This window comes from Silurus aristotelis (genome assembly GCF_946808225.1).
Source record: "Silurus aristotelis genome assembly, chromosome: 2".
NCBI classification, from domain to species: Eukaryota; Metazoa; Chordata; class Actinopteri; order Siluriformes; family Siluridae; genus Silurus; species Silurus aristotelis.
This window is the reverse complement of record NC_139575.1, coordinates 8,551,447-8,567,181: the sequence shown is the minus strand read 5'-3', so window position 1 is coordinate 8,567,181 and position 15,735 is coordinate 8,551,447. Positions and strand designations below refer to the sequence as shown.

Here is a 15,735-nt window from a genome sequence, read left to right as displayed (position 1 = left end):
TCCCTAAAACAAGATGCTGGCGTGTCATTACTCATCATGTGCAGCACCATGAAATGAAAAACAATTTGTAGCCAAACCCTAACCCCAGCGTTTTTTCCTACAGACCCGAGGGCAGCTCAGAGACAGGCATAATCGCCGAATTACGACTCAATGCTGAGTAATGGCTACGCTTGAACTCCCTCGAGAACTTGCACTCGACATGGCTGCTTGATTCCAAGTGCCCTGCTTAGCCGGCTCGCTTTCTAGCATAGGTGCAGGGGGGAAAAACTTCAGAACCTCTCAAAAGAAGGAGTCGGGTCTCTCTCTGTATCGCATTGAGTGCAAGGATTTGCTGCAGGCATTTAGAGAATAAAAACAGCACTCAGTCAGGACGACACTGGATCATTCAGAGGCTGTAAAAAAGGCTTACAGCGGATACTCCTCTGATACAGGACGCTTCCGACATGAAAGCACGCCTCGCCGCGTCGAGTCGATTAAAGTATAGAAGGCGTTTGATGTGATATTAAGGCATGCGTAAGAATTGAGAAACCCCAGAGGGAATGTGAAAGGGTGTTTAGAGGCTCTTAAACAGAATACCCTCAGAGAAATTTAGGCGACGTCTATATCAATCAGGATAGACCTGAAAACTGTGGTTTTGGTTTTAAAACGCTCTACAACTTTTTCAAAAATTGCACGCGAACACAACCATCTTAGTAGTAATAATAATAAAAATTAATTTCAAAAATCAGATAACGCAGTAGATGTTTGACTTTGGATTGGATGGTTGCGACTTCAAATCCCAACAACACCAAGCTGCCACTGCAGGGTCCTTAAACATTGCACCTGAACTCAACTGTCACATGCATAAATGTCTGCCAAATGCTGCAAAGGTCTATACCGAGTATGTATATCAAGAAGATTTGTAAGGCACTGATTTACTTTCCATCTCTTTGAAATGATGCAGTAATGACTAGGAAAAGCATTAACTTTACAACGGACAAAGAGGTGGAATTCTTACTGTGAGTAACCCAAACTATAAAACTAGAGGTAGTTGATTTTACCAATAGCAATAGCTCGGTTGGATCATCCTTTTACTTGTAATTAATAAATCAACTGATCAAATCTTTTTATTTTTAATATTTTTTTTTAATGGATAAATTAAAAACCGATACAAAAATAAAACTGAACTGTATTGCAAAAAATAAAAAAAAAGTACTAAATCATTCAAATGTGCTAAATAAAATACATATAATATATAATTATGAGAATTAATAGGAGGGGGAAAAAACATGCATACAGACAAACAAATAGAAACACTAAGTAATTAAAAGCAGTTACATCCAAAATATATAAAAAAATACGCTTAAAAAATTAAACAGCATGTGATGTCGAAGATTGGCCTCTAGAGGCTGCTCTCAAGCTGTATAACCCAACCCGGAAAAACTATAGGTCTGGATTTTTGTCGATTTTGTCCAGCTATTAACAATCGGTGCTGATTAATCTGGAAAAAAACATGCAAAATGCAGTCAGCCTCTATATAAAACTTTTGGTTTGGACTTGAACAGGTCACATGTACTGGTCACATAATTGCCATTAATTTATTGCCTGTATCCACTTGGAAAAGACAAACAGTGTGGACGAAACGTCACAGAGAGATGTAGGCATTATGCCTTTTTAAATTAATCAAGAGAAATGTGAATGTAGCCTCAGCAAACAGTCTTTCCTGTTGGTGTTATTTTCTTCTCTTAATTAATCCCGATTTAGATCCTTACTGGTGTGAACTACCTGAGGTAAATTTATTTTCATATCTAAAATAAGACTTTTAGACTCTAAAAAGCACATAAGTGCACTGCAGTAGCTGGAGTAATGATGAACAAGTGACCGTGAGTATCTTGAATTTCTGTGAGACTACAATTATGTTACTGATAAATAAAGGTCACTGTGTACTGGTGAACAAAATGCATTATTTCTGAAACGCACATAGAATAGAATTGCACAGAAATCTTTCCTCCATAAAATGCTATTAAAAATACTATTTGAGCAGTATTACGTCATCCTAACGAAGAATGTGTCTAAAATAGCATCCATCAAAGCACACCACGGCTGAATCCTGAACAAAGAAGCAACACTGCAAAATCAAACTGGTGAAAACTGAACAAAAAGAAATGAAAGCTGCCACACTTAAAACTTAGATTAAATATAAAAAAAGATCCACCGCACAGTTTTCTTTTGAATATTATTCATTAACAATTGAATTCGCTGTTCTAAATATTCGGCTGTTTAAAACCCCTAAAGTACCATGATGTTAAAAACACGCACATAAAAACCCCACGGCGCAAAGTCTATGAAAATTAAGTGCCTCTAGTCAGACAGAACTCTGCTTCGACTTGACGCCAAGTATGCTTTTGAAAGCGAAGCACTGATGCTTCTAATGCTGTAATAAATTGCGCCTGAAACGCCACTCGTGCCTGCTGAACTAGTTTTAAAACCTAATGCTAGTTGACGTCCATTTCATTGTGTTCGAATCTTTACAGGACTGCAGCTGGAAGGTCATTCTCGAACAATAATTCTTTGTGCAATGCAGTTCCCACGCTGTCAGAGGTGGCACAACTGCTGGACAGAAAGTGTATTGAAGACTTTGTCACGGCCATGTGACCGAGATCAGGTAGGGCAAGAAAACCCAAAGTACTTCGCTCCTTTTATACATTTTCAATGTACATTATGTAAGGAGTCACATATGATGATCGAGGGCATCGCAATTTTATTTTCGCTTTAGCCCTTGAAATATGTAGAACTTACGGTAATAATAAAATGGTATAAGCCAAAATGTCAGGACAAAAGTATTCTGTGGCTGGGAAAGTCAATTACTGCAGATTTAGCAAATGCCCTTATCCAAAACGACTTACAACCAAGCAGTTGAGGGTTAAGAGCCTTGCTGAAGGGCCCAGCAGTAGCAGCTTGGTGGTGCTGGAAAGTGAACTTGTGCTCTTTTAAGATGAATGTCTTAACCACTAAACTACCACCTCCCAAACAAGGACATGAATGACATGTAGGTCATTTGTCAGGTGCCTTTATCAAGAGTAACTTACAATTATCTAATTCGTACAACTGAGCAGTGGCAGCTTAGTGGTAGTGGAATTTCAACTCATGACCTTCTGAGGAAAAGTCCAACATCCTAACCACCGAGCTACCCCTCTTTAGCACAACAAAAATCCGGACATTGATCTGTCTCCATATGAACTAGATGGCTCCACATGAACAGCCTAAAGATCGCTGTGGAGAATTAAACTCAAGAACCATGAAGATGGATTTGGACTGTAATTAATATAAATGGTTTGCTACAATGGCACGTAAAAAGCCTCATGGGGCGGAGAAAACGGGTGGATAGAAACGATATCGGCATTGATATAAACCTTGCAGCCAGACCTGTTTTCAAGCTGTTGTAATAGAAAATAAAGTAGTAGCCGAATATGAGAATCCGACAGAGCTACGATACAAAGTGGAGAATATTGAAAACACAAAACATCGTCCTGCAGTAGTACCCGTGCTTCTACAGGAGCTCCAAGCCGAGCATACCGATGCTAATTACAGCTCTGCAGAGCTGATGGCTTTTATAGCATTGTCAAAATAACAGTGCAGTGTCCTATAACTTGTTCCATGAAGCAAACAGAGCTCAAGTCTGGCTGTGAGCTGAAGGGGAAAAAAAAAACCTTGCTGCAGCTATAAATCATAGCTCTCGGGACATCACTGTAACTCTGAATCACACTACCTGTCTAAGAGCATCTCCTGGCTACTACAGTGTGATCCTTATTGCGCTCCAAAAACTTACAAAAACTAATTCTAGGTATAACAGCAAAGCACTAAAGCAAAATAATGTAATGTATTGATTTAAAAAGACTTGAATTCATGGAGCTGGTGTAGAAAAATCCTCAACCATCCTTTTCATTCATTCATTCATGTAAACAACCGAGTGATACTGAATAACCAACACTGCTACTGGTGGATGGTTCCAAACTTTTGGTCTGTACTGTATATATATTATATATACAGTACAGACCAAAAGTTTATATATATTATATATACAGTACAGACCAAAAGTTTGGACACACCTGCTCATTCAAAGAGTTTTCTTTTTTTAATGACTATGAAAATTGTAGAGTCACACTGAAGGCATCAAAACTATGAATTAACACATGTGGAATTATATACATAACAAAAAAGTGAACTGAAAATATGTCATATTCTTCAAAGTAGGCATCAAGAGAATGCCAAGAGTGTGCAAAGCACTTGAATTATGCAGATTTTCGTATTTTAAATTTTTTTTGTGCCGACACCTTTATTAATCTGTTTATTATTACTCATATATTACGTATAGTTTTCGCTATAGAAGTCCCGAGCAGTAACTAAAAGAACAAGAACGAGTGCACAAACAGAAACATTATAGGAATTATAAATGAAGCAGCTGTTATAAAGGGTTCCTACACATTTTTCATTAAAAAAATTCCACACTTTTCAACACTCAAATGCGCAGAATATACAAAAACTTTATTATGCATTAGGTTACGATCTCTGGTGTTTCCCACGTGTTTAATTTGCGTATGAAAACGTATACAGTATATTTTTTTCTCAGTTTTGGTCCTCCGTCCACAATGAGGCGGCGTTTTCAGTCAACGAAAACGCAGCTTTGTGAAAAACGTTCGATACAGTGGAAATTTGAAATCTTAAGTGTTTTCACAATGTGTGAAGGCGGAGAGTTTTTAGACACCATTTTCAAATTGATCCGGATTAGTGTAGACATAGTCTTCGCTTTATTTAAAAAAAATAAAAAATAAAATAAAATGTATTACAAATGTTTATATTTTAGAAAACCAAATAGGGCAATAGTATGGAAACCCTGATTAAAGCAAAGTATTCCGGACTTCTCCTGACCAATCAGAATTGAGAATGTTAAAAAGCACAGTTCTATTAAGCATGTCCAATTCAGCAGACTGGAAAGTAACATTAGCGTATTTTTCTAACCAATTTGTTGTGGCTGATTGATGATTGGACGTTAGGCAGAAAATGTGTGTGGGCCGCAGGGTCTGCTTCCTGGATATTTATCTCCGGGTTATTTAATGATCATCGCGAGAGAGAAACAAGAACAAAGAAAACGGGCTTTAATTTTATGGACCCTGGAAATTAATTAAAACAGAGAATCAGATTAGATTCACATGGACTTCGTTTATTACAGCAAAGACAGGATATGCTGGAGCCCGTGTGCAGAGGCAGACTGCTCACCAGTGCAGTGGCGTGAGAAAACTGAGAACTTACGGTAATCGCATTTTAGGAGCAGGAAGATTGCAGTTACTATGGCTAAGCAGGGAAGTGGCTGGACTATCCCTTGGCTTTTTATTCAGTCTGCAGTAGAAGTAAAGTGTGTGTGGAGAAGAGAAAGAAGGAGGGGCGAGAGAGGAAAACAGGAAAAAGACCAAAAAGAAAAAACAAGACAGCGCAAAAAAAGTGAAAAGGCAAAAAAAATAAAAACATGGAATTCCTGATTCTCTAGACATCACCACATTCAGTGAGACTGAACTATTCAACTCTTTACATGGACAAGCTTTTCCTCTCGGAGTTAAATCAGGGAACCGAGTCACACGACAAAGGAAACAACTAGGAAATTCAACAGAGTTTGTCAGCATCTGAAGCCAAACTTAACATCATAAATCCCAATCAATTTCATTCCTTTACAGTCACATGGATTTAATTTCACTCCATTTGCTTCCAATCTATTTGTTTGCCACTCCAACATTCTATTCCAATCCATTCTCTGTTCTTCCCAAGTCCATTTCTATTCAATTTCATTCCATTCAACCCTGTTTCCATGTATTCCATTCAAAATATATTTAATTCCATCCCATTCCCATATATTCTATACATCCCATTACTCTTTGTTGTAGTCTGTTATATTCCATAAAATTCCAATTTATTCCATAAAATTCGTTCAAAATATACATATTTTCCACATCTCACTATTTTACACAACTCATTCCTTTCCGTTTAATTTCATTGTTCCAGTCCGTTTCATTTTATTCTATGATATTCGTTCATTTCAATCCATCCCATTCTTAAGGTATTATTAAAGATATACAAAAAAAAAAAGAAAAAAAAAATCATAACCATTAGCATAATATGGATAAAAATGTGGTTGTTTAAATATTTGAGTTGTGAATAAAGTAAAAAGCACCGAATCTGTCTAACATAACTACTTCAGGAAGTAAAAGCTCGTCTACAACATGGTCCATATACTGGGAAAGAAACAAAAAAAGGAAAAGGAAAAAGAAGAATTGTATCAAGTGTATGTCAAATGATTTTATTAAAAGACACAGGAAGAAAGTCATACTTAATTAAGAATCGTTCAAGAACCTTCCAAAGAAATTCAATTGGTTCATCAGATACCCTGCGATTCCCATAACTAATACAGATCGCGTCGTGCTGCAAGGAAAATTGGGGTCACCCGCTGCTCGAATGTTTAATTCTGCATTTCTGAAAGTGAACACGTTCTCCGGTTCACCACGTGGAATAAGTCTTGCCACAGGAAATTGTTGTAGCTAAAACAGCACAGCTAATTTATTTTTTTAAAAGAAAAGAAAAGAAAACTGTTATGATTCAGAGCACATATCACATACTCAGATAGAATGAGACCAATAAACAGTAGCTTGAGACGCCATTTACAAAACACGTTTTTTTCCGAGCTTCAATTACACAAGTATAATCCATTGATTGGTTTTAAAATGATTTCACTGTTTCATGGTATGAAATTGACCATTAAATAGTTTATTATTCTTACTCATTCTTTAATAGCCTAGAAGATCATTCGCAGACCAAGATTTCAAAACACACTAAACTGTGGTACTAGGAAAAAAAACGTGTATTAAATGGCTGAAAATACATTAGGAAAATGGACTTCCAATCGGTTATGCTACGTTGAGTTTGACTGCACCTACTGCAATCATTTGATATACACTGTACTCTGCAGAATATAATCGATCCTGTGGGTGGGGCTTTAGGAACAGGGGTGGGATCATTCCATGCTGATTTCAGAGATTGAATCTTTAAAGTTTTTTTTAAATAATCATACCTACAGCACCTTTAAAACAAGTGTATGTTTTTATTCAATAAAAAAAAGTCTCTTTTCCAAAACGTATGGGTTCCTCAAACTGTTTCCACACAACTGCACACGACGTCTTTGGTTGCGATCTAATTTAATTTTCACTTGAACCAAAAGATTCGAACCTGCTCTAGCATGACAACGTTCCTGTGCACAAAGCCAGATCCATGAAGATATGCTTTATATGGGTTGAAGTGGAAGATCTCGAGTGGCCTACTATAAAGCACTGACCTCATCCCTATTGAATACCTTTGGAATTAATGGGAAATCTTGGTTGCACCCCAGGCCTCCTCACCTCCACCATCAGTACCTGACTTTACTACCTTCCTTGTGGCTTATCCAGCACAAATCTCCCGGACACACTCCAAAATCTAGTGGAACATCTTCCCAGATAACAAATCTAAACGTGGAATGGGATGTTTGATAGAATCTTGTGGTCAGGTGTCCAAAATTTTGTTGGGAAGTTCATTTCCCCCAAATTGTTTTTTTTTTTAAGAATTCTTTTTTTCCCCAGAATAAAGAAAAAACAGCTGTAGGGAAAAGACAAAAAAAGTAAACAAATACTCAGGTCCAGGTAAGTCAAAAATATTGTAAGTTGAAGATGATGCTAAGACTGTGACAGGCTTTCCTGCTTTATGCTGATCTATAATTTTCATTTCCTGCCCCAAACTGATGTTTTCCTCTTCTTTTTTCCACTACCAGCAGGAGACATACTTGGAAGACATGCTTTTATAACTAAAATTGCTGTTTGAAACAGAAAAAAAAAAATACACACTGATACAAGTTTACTCCGTCGACCGCTAGCGAGAGTGGGGCATCTCACAGGGGAGCGATACGCTCATCCCAGCTGCACGTCCAACGTATCATACATCGTACACTGCTGCCTGTTGTGCAAAATATTTTATATTTTTACAATTTTGTAGTATTGCTATCATCGTAAGATCGAAACTCTGGGACCATCTGTATATCACAGTCTCACACAAACATGGTATCAACCAACCATAAGCAGTAAATTATTGTTGTTTTCTGAACATTAATCAGTATTTATCATGCTGTTGTTTTAAGTGAATGGATGTACTGACTCTATTCATCCCTGAGGACAAATCTGTGGAAAGAGCGCTTGTGAGAAAAGGCAGGGAAGGGAGCCAAAACCATCGTAATAACAACAACAACAACAACAACAACAACAAAAACTGAGCTACTACATAACCAAAACCAAACAGCTGCTTGCTTTCAGGCCTGGCAGCAAAGCCATGATCTAGTTTTCACAGGGTGGCCATTGTGGGTGTTAAAGTTACAAGCATGTACACGATGACGGCCAAAGGTAACCCCATAATGTGTTTAGAACAGAAAAGATTCCACAGAGAATGAGTTTTCACTACAGTTCACAGCACTGATGTTAAAAAAACCAAAACAAATGCTGCATTTTGAGTCCAGAAAACTGAACAGGATAAACAAAACCCATAAAACATGGCATTTTAATCATACGCCCTAACTAACTGTTACACAGCACAATCCCAGACAAGTAGTTGCAAAACTTTATCTATTAAAAAGAACCAACAGGAACAGCAATTCAGATATGACGTTATTCATGATCTCACTTAAGGAGTGTTTCAATGCCATCATCAGACTCTTGGAAAGGTCCAAGTCCACCTCCAAAGTGCATAAGGGTATTAAAATACAATAACTAGGGGTGAAGCTGATAAAGAAATGTCTATGTGGAGGCATTTATGATGTTCGATCCCACAAGGTATTAGATAAAGAAAGCAAAAGGAAACATCTGTAATTGGACAAACAACTCCATTCATTTCTGACAATGAAATAAACACTTTTGGGCAATTTTGTCTTGCTTTGCATTAGTTACTCACAAGAAAATCAACCAGTGAATCACAATTGAATCAGGAGTTAATTATTTCCAGAAAAAGAAATAAAGATCATTACTCTCAAAGCTGCCTCTTAAAAAAATACAGGGAGCTCAGCGAAACTTTACTGCTGCTTAGACGAATGAGAATATACTCCCGATAATCTCAATCGCACACATTCCAAACAGGATCCGAAAACATTTGAGGGGGACAAATGGTGGGTGTCAAAACCATACAGCTTTTGGGCCGTGCTCTTTGTTTATGTATGTTTAGCTCTCAGGAACGGATCAGAGGGAAGAAAAAGATGGCGAGTGAGGCGATAATGGAGAAAATAACACAAGATGAACATGAGAAATAAAACAGTCGAAAATAATAGTACAATTTTTAACACTTGAACAATAACACAAATGTAGGAAATATTTAAAGAAAAATTTGCTGAGAATGGAGGAATGTGAGGAAATTTTGCATGGCTTTTCCATCCTTTCTAAGAATGAACACAAAACCAGGTGATTATTGCACTGGTCCCAGTGCATGTGTGTTTCTGTAGCTACTTCACAAGGACTTGTAGCACAGATGCTTCTCTTTAGGAAAATGAAAACCATGTGGCTATTTAGTCTAAATATATTTCATCTTATAGTGATTACTTTCTGTTTGTTTAATATTTATGGAAGGCAGTCTCCATTGTCCTGACTTTGTAACCATAACATTTTCACCATAAGAAAGCCCTCAGGATAGAGAGCTCTCTACAGGAATTGTCTCATGGATCTTATATGGCATACCTGATAAATCTGATCAATCGAATGATGTACACTGACCATTGATCAGGCTTAACATTATGACCACCTGCCTAATATTGTCCCCCTTTTGCTGCATAAACAGTTCTGACCCATCGAGCTTTAACTACTTTAGTAATGTAAGCTACAGGAGCGCGCCTGTTGGATTTCACCACACGGGGCAGCCTTCGCTCCCCACGTGCATCAAAGAGCTTTGGTCGGCCATGACCCTGTCGCCGGTTCACCACTGTTCCTTCCTTGGACCACTTTTGATAGATACTGAGCACTAGAGCTGCCGTTTTGGAGATGCTCAGACCCAGTCGTCTAGACGTCACAATTTGACCCTCGTCACACTAACTTAAATCCTTACGCTTGCCCATTTTTCCTGCTTCTAACACGTCAACATTGAGGACAAAATGTTCACTTACTGTCTAATATATTCCCACTCAGTAACAGGTGCCATGATAAGTAGCTAATCAGTGTTATAGTGTTTTAATGTCATAATGTTATGCCTGATCGATGAATAATGCAAACATCTGTGGTATAAGAAGAAAAAAAACACTGAACATGATTCGTAACTAATATGTCCAGGGGTGTTGAGGGCATTTATTTTTATTATTGTTTACATGGCATCACTAATCAAGCACTGAAAAATTTCTTTCTTTTCAGATCGCAGGTGTGCACATAGCCAACGCTTATACAGAAGTGGTAAAGTGGTTTGATATATAATCCAAGCGGTGTAATGAAAACAGCCAGCCATTGTTTCCCTTTAAGGCTTTAATTTCCCAACAGGCTCTACACCCATTTCCCATACTGAGATATCTTCAGCGCCTTAAGGCTTTCATATCCAGTATTTAATTATGCATGATGGGGATCTATGCTCTCTGATTCTACTGCTTACTGACATTGTTATGAGGGAGATTTTGGATCAGAGAGTTCGCCATAATTTAGCCAATTAGTGTATTTCAGACACTCGTTCCCTGTTATCTTTTCAACTGTTTCATAAAATCGATGGCAATTAACAAAGCAATGTTTGATTAGCAAGAAATTAATCTTTCAGGCCAGGAAAAGGTCTCAGTCCGTTATGCTTCTGAAAGGAGAACTAAACACGAGAACAACTTTGTTTCTGCTTTTCCTTTGAATTTCCTTTGATTTATGGTTTTGGAGCCTGCTCTTTTAGCAGCTTAATAATATTTGATTCACAGCATACAGTGTGCACACACAAGGCCCGTCTGGATGGAAAGTTACATCAGATGCTTCGTTTGAACACTGCATGTCCAAGAACAAAAGGAAAACCCGCTACTATGCAAAGAGTAGCGCCAATTATGCTCTTAATAACTGCTAGGCCCAAACTGCGATTTTCCTGAAATCATTGTAAAACCCTGGACAACTGCGCCAGTAGGGAGTCTACCAGAGGACACTTTTAATAAGTTTCATGCAGACCCAAGACGTGCATCTCGATACACAATATTACATTCCTATAACAGACAAACAAGTAGACTAGTCTGTCAATGAACATCTGAAGCAGAGGTGCCCAAATGCTGCAGGGCCAAAAACTTGACTGGGGCTGAAAATTGTCATCATGTTATAATTGAAGTTGCCATGGCGGCTTTTATTTATGATTGAATAAAAATTGTAAACAAATATTTCATGGCTGTATGTATAAAGCATCAAAGTGGTTATGCTTTGTTTTCAACCTGGCGCTTCACATCACTATCGATTTGAAAATATCATCTTCCTCGTTTTTTTTTTTATTTATTTAAACAAACCCTGTGATTTGTTCACTAATTACACCAGCTCACAATCTGTGAATCCTTTTGACTTTCTCAACAATCTGCCTTCAGCTAAATCATTTAGATAAATGCACGTGATTGGCTGTAACCGAAGGTCTGCTACAGAAGCTGTGAAGATTGATGTCGACGAGTCACTGAAGTGAAGACCGTTTTTCTTCTGCACATTGATCGTTTCTTCTACACTTTTCTAGTGTTCGGTTTGATCCATGAAAGTACACTTTGCATACAGATTATTGACCTCCCCAGTGCAAAGTCTCTGTACTACATGAAGAACTAGAAGAAACTACATGAAGTACTAGAAGAAGAAAAAAATTATTTTCTTGCAGGCAACTCAAAGTAGATTTTCTATAGAAAAAGCTGAAAATATACTGATGTTGCAAACGTTTTACAATAAGCATGAGTCAAAGCCTGGTCAATATATTTTAAAGACAGCTTCTTAACAAGAAAAGTCATGGGTTCCATAAATTCTAAGTAGTAAACAAGACCATTGAGGAAATTTAATTATGTTGAGATGTGAGTGGCAGACTAGGAAAACCCATCTGATTTAGCTCTGGCAACCAGCCAAAAAACGAAAAAAATTAATTGTTTTACCCCAAATTTGGTTAATGCTCAAGCTTTTAAAAAAATTATCAAACTGGATAAGCGATTGTAACAAAGCATGTAGTGATCGACATCTTTAGGCAGAGCTTCTGTTTTAAACACCATGTTAATACCGGGCTTTAACATGCACCCGGGGTAATCGGATCACATGGGGTAAGTAGACAGTGCTAAGTATAGGTGTCAATGCTGTCAAATGTGCCTTGTGATCACTCAGACCGTATTTGGAAGTGTTCTGGGAGGCATAAATGTACACGTTCACATTCTGGTGTCTTGATGTGTCCTGGACAGCGAGATAAAACCAAGTACGGATGGTCCCTGAGTTACGATGGTTCAACCTATGATTTTTCGTTTCGATCTTGCGATTGCAAAATTGTAAAAATGTTTTACGATTTATATGGCAAGAAAAACGTGTGAACCGGCACTCTGCTGCCACATACGCATATACTAGAGGTGCAATGGTTCGCGGTTGATCTGCGATGCGTACGGATCACGTTTTTTTCCAGATTTTTAAGTCATTTAATCGAATTAAACTATTAAAATTCAAATACCAGTAATTTAAAAAACCTGTTATGTTAATCAGTCAGCAACAACGGCTTGTGGAGGAGCGGAAGAACTTGAAATAATTCGCATAATTCAAATCGCATGTATGGGTGCACTTCCTTGCTGTAACTTTTCTTGTGCTAAAATCGAAAGCGAATCATTTCTCCTCCCCTTTTCCGATACGTAAAATCATCCGATCCGTGACTCAAAAAAATCACAACGCGATTTCCGCCTGAAAATAAGTGCAGTGAAGGAATAACGTTATAAAGTTCATTGGAAGGTCATTCTCCAGTTGAAAAGATGGATGACATACAATCACACATGGCCACTAGAGATGCATTATAATGCTAGGAGTGAACCGCAAGGTGGCTAGCGCATTAATACTCGCTCGATGAACGTCACAAAGTTGTTGGATAGCTGCAATAAAAAGCGCTTTCTAACCACATTACGTTAGCACTGCAGTCGGAAAGGAATTCCACCGGACTTTCAAAAAGTTTATTTTCTTTCTTTTATACTGTTTAAGAGCTTCTTCACGTTAAAATGGATCTATCTGGATTCCTTTCCCCCGCCGCTGCGCGAAGAGTTCGAGCTGACCGAATACCAGCTGTCTAAAAGATGTCCTACTTTGGAGCTTTTACAACTTTCTCTCAGTGGAAAAAACACTAGCGATCTTTAAATATATGCGTTACGAACGCCTGGCTCTCCTCCAGCAGCTGCCCCGCCACTGTAGGGGGTCCGACACGCTGAAAAGGTTAATAGGATCATTTGCACTCAATGTGTGCTAATGTGATGGAAACCACGGTACTGGAAAAAAAACAAAGCTTTTACACCCTGACACCTCTCCATAGAACAATGTTTAACTGTAAAGACATTGCCTTAAACTATGAATGGTGACTGGGGGGGAAGAAGGAGAGTCTTGCGAGAGGGGGACACACACAAATGAAGGGGTTTTCCTTTATTTACTGCAAAAGATTGACTACGCCTGTGCCGTGGGTTCTTCTCTCTGAGTAATATGTGCACATGAAAAGCTGATGTGTTCCAGCAATATTGAATACAGACAAGAACCAAAATACACATGTAGGGAATCAATACAACAAATTATTTCTCTGAATAAGAAAAAAAAAAGCGAATTAACACTTTTAAAGGTTAACCTCGGCATGGTTTTATCAGCTTCACCTACAAGCTGGTTGTAATATTGTCATTCGCTCAGATTCGTATCAATATTTGATACGGGCAGGTTGGGTGTGAATATAGATTGGCAGAAGCAGCGTGCATTACACTGCAGGAAAGGTTTTTCTGAAATGACAGCGGAAGTCCAAAAGGTTATTCTCTAAACCCGTGGCCTCGCAGTGCCACACCTGGCGTACTGGTACACTGTACCCTGTTACTCAGCCGATGACTAAGCTGGAGTTTATAAGAGCTGGGAATGTTGTTGTTTTTTATTTCCTTTGTTGCGATTAGTCAGGGCTCCATCTGATTTCCTTTCGAATATCACACACTTATCTCTGGTGAATTAGAAAATCGTATCTCACACCCGAGATGATCGAAGCGAATATGAGAGTCCTCTAATGCCAGCGTTAGCAGCAAGAAACAAAACTAGTGGGTTGGAGATTTCCTCAATTCTACGCAAATGAGGTGTGCCAGAGTAAATCCAAAACAATTGCCTTGTGTAAGTTCGCAGGCCTGTGGTGTCTTCGGTTTCCCACTCGTACAACCTTTTGTTCCGACACGCTTTTAGTTCCTATTTACTGTTTAAACATGTAATATGATCTCTTACTTCATGTCTATAAAGACTTTGCAAAGAAGTACACAACAGTCTGTATTAGGGATGTGCATCTCCGTTACTGAGGCCAATGTTACGATACGTTAAAAAGACTCATACGAAGCAATGGGATACGATTTCATTTTCCTTCAACATAATGCAATTCAATGGAGAAAAAAAATATGCTGCTATGCAATTTAATATCGTACCGTTTGCTTTTATGTCTTTGGTTCAGAAAGACAGCAAATCATAAATTTACTTTAGTGCCATCTGGCTTCTAACGCATGGCCCTTTCACAAACAGGCCTTTGTAGTGCAAAAAAAAAGAAAAACAAATGATGAAATAAAACTAGATGTTACTTTCCTATTGTCTACAGGAAGATACAGCTCTACCTCTGCCATGTCAATCTGTATTCTGACTCTCAGGAAACGCCTCGGAGCGTTGTGATTGAGAAACTGTTAAATGAGGAGAAAATCGATCTACATGTAAACTTTTGGGCACGTTCTAAATCATTAAAAAAAAAGTATAGCGCATCTACTAATAATTATTTATAAATATACGTTTTTTTACTGATGCCAATATGTTATAAACTCTACATCGCAATACAATTGCCAACTTGTATTTTATGCACTTTTTTGTTTCATTGATGCATCACTTGATCCTCAACTTTTATGCCACTGCAATTCGGTGAATCTTATCATTCTTATTGTGCAGCCTACAAAGCGATCGGCTTCTCGTTGAAATCTTTGAAAAAATATAGTGCACAAGTACAAACAACTCCTGTGACTGAAATCTAAAGACATGTATCCTGTAACCATTTGGAGTGTCGCTTTCGTCCATGCTAATAAATAAAACTAACACAAATCAGCATGGAGCATTCAAAGTGTGAACAGTGGAAGTAGTTTAGTGATATAGGATGCATTTGAAACCGACCAAATCATGTCATGTTACAAATCACATGCTTATGTACTACCAACACCATTGGCTTTGCTATTACAGGCCAAAGGTATCGAATTGACCCTTTTGCACCTACTGAAAATCTGTTTAAGTTGTGGATGTGCAGATTTTCCAATGTACAGTAGAAGTTCAGAGTCAGGGGGGGGGGGAGCTGATGGACAGATGATGGACAGATGTTTTGGCTCTGACAATGCCATCTAGTGGGCTGCATTTAATCCTCGGGATGTACATAGGATTGAGAACTTATAAAGGTAAATAAAACGTTCCAAACAACATTTCTGATACGATACAACAGAAATCATCTACTTGAAAATGGATTTAC

The 15,735-nt window shown here is 38.1% G+C and overlaps 1 protein-coding gene across 4 annotated transcripts in view; it reads right to left on the bottom strand.

Annotated features, from left to right (window-relative positions):
- The window catches only part of nos1apa (nitric oxide synthase 1 (neuronal) adaptor protein a), a 159,326-nt gene that overhangs the window by 141,539 nt on the left and 2,052 nt on the right, over positions 1 to 15,735 (bottom strand). The window lies entirely within an intron of this gene.